Consider the following 5566-nt stretch of genomic DNA (forward strand, 5'->3'; position numbering starts at 1 on the left):
CTAGTGTTTCATTCCACCATTCCCCCAAATGCCAGATTTTCCCTGGTCAAAAAACCATGCAAAAAATGGTTGGAAACTACAGGAGAAGCCCTGGAGGAGGATGACGTGGTCTAAAGCACCCGTAAATGAGTGAGGAAAGTTGAGTGCACAATAAAAGCCTCATCCAGAAAAGCCCGTAGTTACTGGCACGGAGAGCTCTAAGCTAAAATATACTGGTTTTTTATTGTATTTTGGCCCACCAGTTTGGCCTTTGGCCTTCAGCCCCACCCACCAATGGAATGTGACCTTCCCCAAATTGAATTTGGCCCTTGGGCTGGAAGAGGTTCAACAGCCCTGCCTTAGAGGAAGACCACCTCTATTAGACCATATTGTCTATCCATTTGGGTTCAAACATTTCTCCCAAAGACGGGCCGTTCTCAGAGACAATGTGCTGCGCCAGGCGGACCAGCAATCTGATCTTGCGAAACGGCAGTTTTGAAAGCGTGGAGCAACCAACCTTTTTTTTTTTTGTTACCAGATACCTAGCCTTAGCACCCCAGCATTTAATTTAAAAAGTAATAATGATTCCACATTAATAACATTATTAAAATAATAATAAAGATTGTAATGTAAGCAGGGGATGCATGAAATTATGACCCGAGTGAGTTGTGATCTGATTAATTTTGAAGAAGTGTGTGTGTGTGTGTTTCCAAACAAAGCTTCTGTTGTGCAATCGCCCTTCCCCGATTTGCAGAATTTTATGGAGGGTCTAGCTGACAACGTGATCCCTTTGTAATCAGTCCATGTTGTCCTGCTGCTATGGGCTTCTTCGCACAGAGCTTTTATCCTCCTACTGAGATTGGTTACTCACAGAAGTTTGCGGGTCCTTTACATGATGTCATCAACCTCCAGGGCACCTCCCGCACTAAATGACCTTTATTCTATTTTTTAAAAGATCGTAGATAATGAGCTATCAAATGACAGAGCTTGAGTTCCTCTTGAGTTTCCTCCTGAAAAGGGGAAACTGGCAATAAGAGTAGCTAGACCAGAGCGCCATCTAGCAGCCATATAATGAAACATATGGAAGACTCAGGGGGGGAAAGGAGGGGGAAGGAAGTGGGTGTAAAGGGAGTCCGTCACGATCCTGCATTTACAATGGAAGCAGAAAGCCCCGTTTTAAATGTGGGATTTTTGGCTGGTGTAGAGGTGCTCTGTATCTGTCTTTTTTCTAAGAACAACAAAATTAAGTAATGAGGGAAAGAGCAGAGCAGCTGTACCATTTTTCGACAGGTGTGTGGACAGGAAAAGGTACGACTGAAGCACAGTGGAAGGAGTTGTCCCAGGGGAAGATAGATGGTTTGTTGGCGATGCCCCTTCTTTATCGCTTTTCATGCATTTCCAGTTGCAAAACCATTTCGTGTCCAGCAAAGCAAGCCCTTTCCTCTCTCCCAAGGCTTCTCGGCAGAGCATGGAGAAATCCCACTGAACTTGCTTATGGGTAAACATGCGTAAGATTCTGTCTAAGGCTGCAATCCTCTTACCGACTATTGGTTTTTTAAAAAAATACTTAAGAATGAAATTTCACTATTCTGGAGTAGGGGCACTCTGAAATTGTGCAAGAGCTGCCTATTTTTGTATTTGTTAAGGGTCAGGGAGGCAAAACTGACTTTCAAGTGCTGCCTTCCTTTCTCACTTTGAAGAAACAAGGCATGGGGGGAAAATGATGAATCAAAGGAGCCCCATCAAGGGTGTGTGTGTGTGTGTGTGTGTTTGTGCGTGGTGTTCTTATTGAGGATATAATGAAATTCCGCTATTTTCTAGCCTGGTTGTGAAACTGGCCAGAAAAATCCAGGGTCAAATTTGAAATTGACTGAAAAAAGTCAAGGCAGGTTTCCTAGCTGGGTTGTGAAAGTGACCAGAAAAAAGTCAGGATTTGCAGCCCTATGGTAACCATGGGCCAATTTACATAAGGATTTCCCCTCATCATTGTAATGCCTGTCCCATTAGAGTGACAACTGATGGACTCCCCAAATTGTTCTCCTCACACTATTTCTGCCCTTATATTTCAGATTTATTCAGATTACACTTGTGTGTGGGTTGTTGTTGTTGTTGTTTTTAATGCCTTGAGGTTTTTCCATGCAGTATAAATTCTGGTGTATGCTTACCTCGTGATATTGTAACATCTTGGTGAGAGTGGCTTCAGCTTACAGGGCATCTCTACACCAGCCTAAAATCCTGCACTTAAAAAGGATTTTTAAAAAGGGGCTTTCTGCTTCCGTTTTAAATGCAAGATCACCACTGACTCCCTTTTTCACGCGCTTCCCTTCCCCCCTCCTTCTCCCCATATCTGAGTCTTCCATTATCTTTCATTGATCTCGCTCCTCTTCTTGCCGCTTTTCCTCTTTGCACAGAGGAAACTGAAGTGGAACACAACGGGGTAATTTGATAGCTCATTATCTGACATCTATTTAAAAACGGAACAAAGGGCATTTAGTGCAGGAGGGTCACGGCAGGGTCACAGCATCATGTAAAGAGCCTGCAAACTTCCATGAAGGATACATCTCAATCGCAGGATAAAAGCTCCGTGTGATGAAGCCCTCAGAACCTTTTTGGTAATCTTTCTTCCCTACTTCAGGGTTCACCTTCAGCTGGCGGCAGGGTGTGGCTCTGAGTGGAGGAAGTCCTCCCTTTGATGACTGTCATCAATGGGGAAGCATTCCCAGCCATATTATAGTACAGTATTTGTCAATGCACACCTACAGAGCTTTGCAGATGCATATAACACATCTTTCAAATTAAGTTGTTTCTGCGCAGCTACAGAACTATATAGGTGCACATGGAAAAATATTGTTTGAAAAAATTAAATGGCTGACCGGGTCCGACAAGCAAAACAGCAGCAGCTTTAAGGAGGAAGGGAGCAATCAGCTTTTCTCAACAGCTTTCCTGCCCCCTCATTTTCTCTCTCTCTCTCTCTCTCTGCCCAGTGAAAACAGAAAGGGAAGTCAATCATGCTTCCCACCCCACCCCTTTGCAAAAAAAATAAAGTTTGGAATGTCTTTTCAAGCCTTCCCAGTTATTCCCCTCGTTCTTTTCATTTCCTCGCCTAAAGAGGTACTAGCTGGCCATGTGGTAATGTGCACGTCATCAGGAGAGAGGAGGGGGCAGCACTACTGTGGCAGGCTGCATGCACACACCAGAAGAATGCTGCATCCCTTTAAGTGCGGACAGTGGATATTTCACTTTTAGCTTACAGTGGAAGAGCAACACTGGGCACCACTCAGTGCTCTGCCTGCAAGTGCCCTGAGAGGGAGGGAGGGAGAAGAAATCTGTCTATCTAAGTATGATACCTAAGGTGATACCCCGCCTGGCACTATATATAACTCAGAATTCATTCTGCTAATGGGCAAAGTCCATCCATATGGACATTAATACATAAATCCATTGGGTTGCTTCTGATAATTATGCAAACATAAGAACCTAAGTTTGATATTATAAGCAAAGCAACACCATCTGTAATGTTCTGCTCTATGTGCACTATAAAAAAAGTCATTGAAAATCAAACTTTCTATACTATCTTCAAGCATTCAAAAATATACAGTAAACCCAGATGTCTATATATTTAATGAATCATGCAATTACAGTCCCTGACCAAGATAAAAAAAGAAGCATGGAAACAGAGACTATGGAAATCCAACAGATGTCCCAAAAACACATTTTGAGTCTGACAGCACCTGAAATCTTCCCAGTGCTTTCAAACTGTGTAGCGCAATTACTTTTTAAAATTTTGATGTCACTATGACTTAACAGATATAGGTTTACTAACAGCAATGTATGTATTTCTAACCATGTCAGGTATTAAAAGCAAAAAAGGGGACTAGAATTCTGGGGATACTATACTGAATAGCAACAATCCCCAGAAATCATATATGGATCTTAAGTAAAGATACTGGATCAGTTTATTTAAAATAATACAATTTGTTTCATCAGCAGGACTGCTGTGACCTTTTCCCCAAATTGTGAAGCTGACTAGCATTATTTATCAAATGAGCTGTCCATCCCCATATGATGCATTTTTCTTTATGTAGTTTTTATTTATTATTTATATATACAGCACCATCAGTACGTGTGGTGTCTGAGTACAAGAGAAACTGGTCCCTAGAACAATGACCTTACAATCTAAAATTCAGCACAGGGGAAAAAAACAGAGGAAGGGGAAGGGAGGGGAAAGGAGGGGAAAGGAGGCAATGTTAAGCATTTCAGTCATGTTTCAATTCAAACATTTCCATGGCAGCTTCCAACAATAAAATAAGCATTTAAATCAAAGAATAAACTACGATAAAACAAAATCACGACCAAAAATGCCATCAATAAAATAACAATGAAAGCAGCAATCATAAAATGAGGTTTTGACCTGGCATTTTAATCCTAGTGATACATCTAGGCAACTAACTCTGGGGAAAGTTCCACATCAAGGGTGCCACCACGCAAAAGGCCCTATCTTTGGTCAACACTCATCTAACCGCTGAAGGCAAGGGTGCCCTGAAGAGGGTTTCTGATGGTGATCGTAAAAGACAGGCAGGTTTGTCTGGAAATAGGTGGCCCTTTAGATACCCCATTTCCAAGCCACTTGGGCCGTTTTATAGGTCAAAATCACCACTTTAAATTGTGCTTGGCAACCCAGTGGAAGCCAGTGAAGATGTTTTAAGGGATTATATATATTCTAAACAGCCAGTCCCAGTCAATAGACTGGCTCCCATTTTCTAAACCAGTTGAAGTTTTAGAATGCCCCCATTTACCTTCCGCCTCCTATTCTTCTGAAGCAGTTGACTCATTGTTAGTAAAGACTTTCTATTGTCTAATGTTAGCGCTGATTTTTTTTCTTACTGATACACGTGTTAACAACAGCCAGGGGCTGGAAAAAAATAGTTCTTGCAATAATTATACCAGGATCACCCACTACCAAGCTGGCGTATGGGGGAGAGAAGCTAGAACGAAGGATGTAGCTGTATCCCCAAAGCTTTATATTTATCTGGAAGGCATGTTTGTGCTAATTAAACTTTTCTTAAAATAGACAGGTCTGTATTACAGGACCAATTTGATTGCTGTATGATTTGATGAATCTTGGCAGCTTGGTGCTTTTAAAAGATGATCCTCAGTTTGGGTCCAGAGACAGCAGAGTGAACAACTGAGGGGCAGTAATAACAGAATGACAGGAAAGCAATGCTGTACAGGAGGCCAACAACATCGGTTCAAGCTGGGACAGGCTGCTATGGGCTTCGTTGAAGCCACAGCACAACAGGGTCTACATGTGACAAAACGGCTTCCCCTCCCACCACTGGTTGCTGTCTATTAGCACCAGTGGTGTAGTGGAACAGGGCTCACAGGGTCAACGCGCGGAGACTTTTTGTTTAGCAAGGATCGTGATGTCATCTGCCACCCCTCTCAGACTTTCCAGTTCCCTCTTAGCTTAGCTGCCATCCTCCCAGTAGCTGGGGGGAGCATAGATTTCCCCAGCAACAAAATATTGTTGTGAGCTATCCCATATACTCCTATACAATAAAACACAAACCCATATATAATTACGTAT

This window comes from Heloderma suspectum, chromosome 1 (assembly GCF_057233095.1).
Source record: "Heloderma suspectum isolate Gila_16-S chromosome 1, 16-S_ref, whole genome shotgun sequence".
Taxonomy (NCBI): Eukaryota; Metazoa; Chordata; class Lepidosauria; order Squamata; family Helodermatidae; genus Heloderma; species Heloderma suspectum.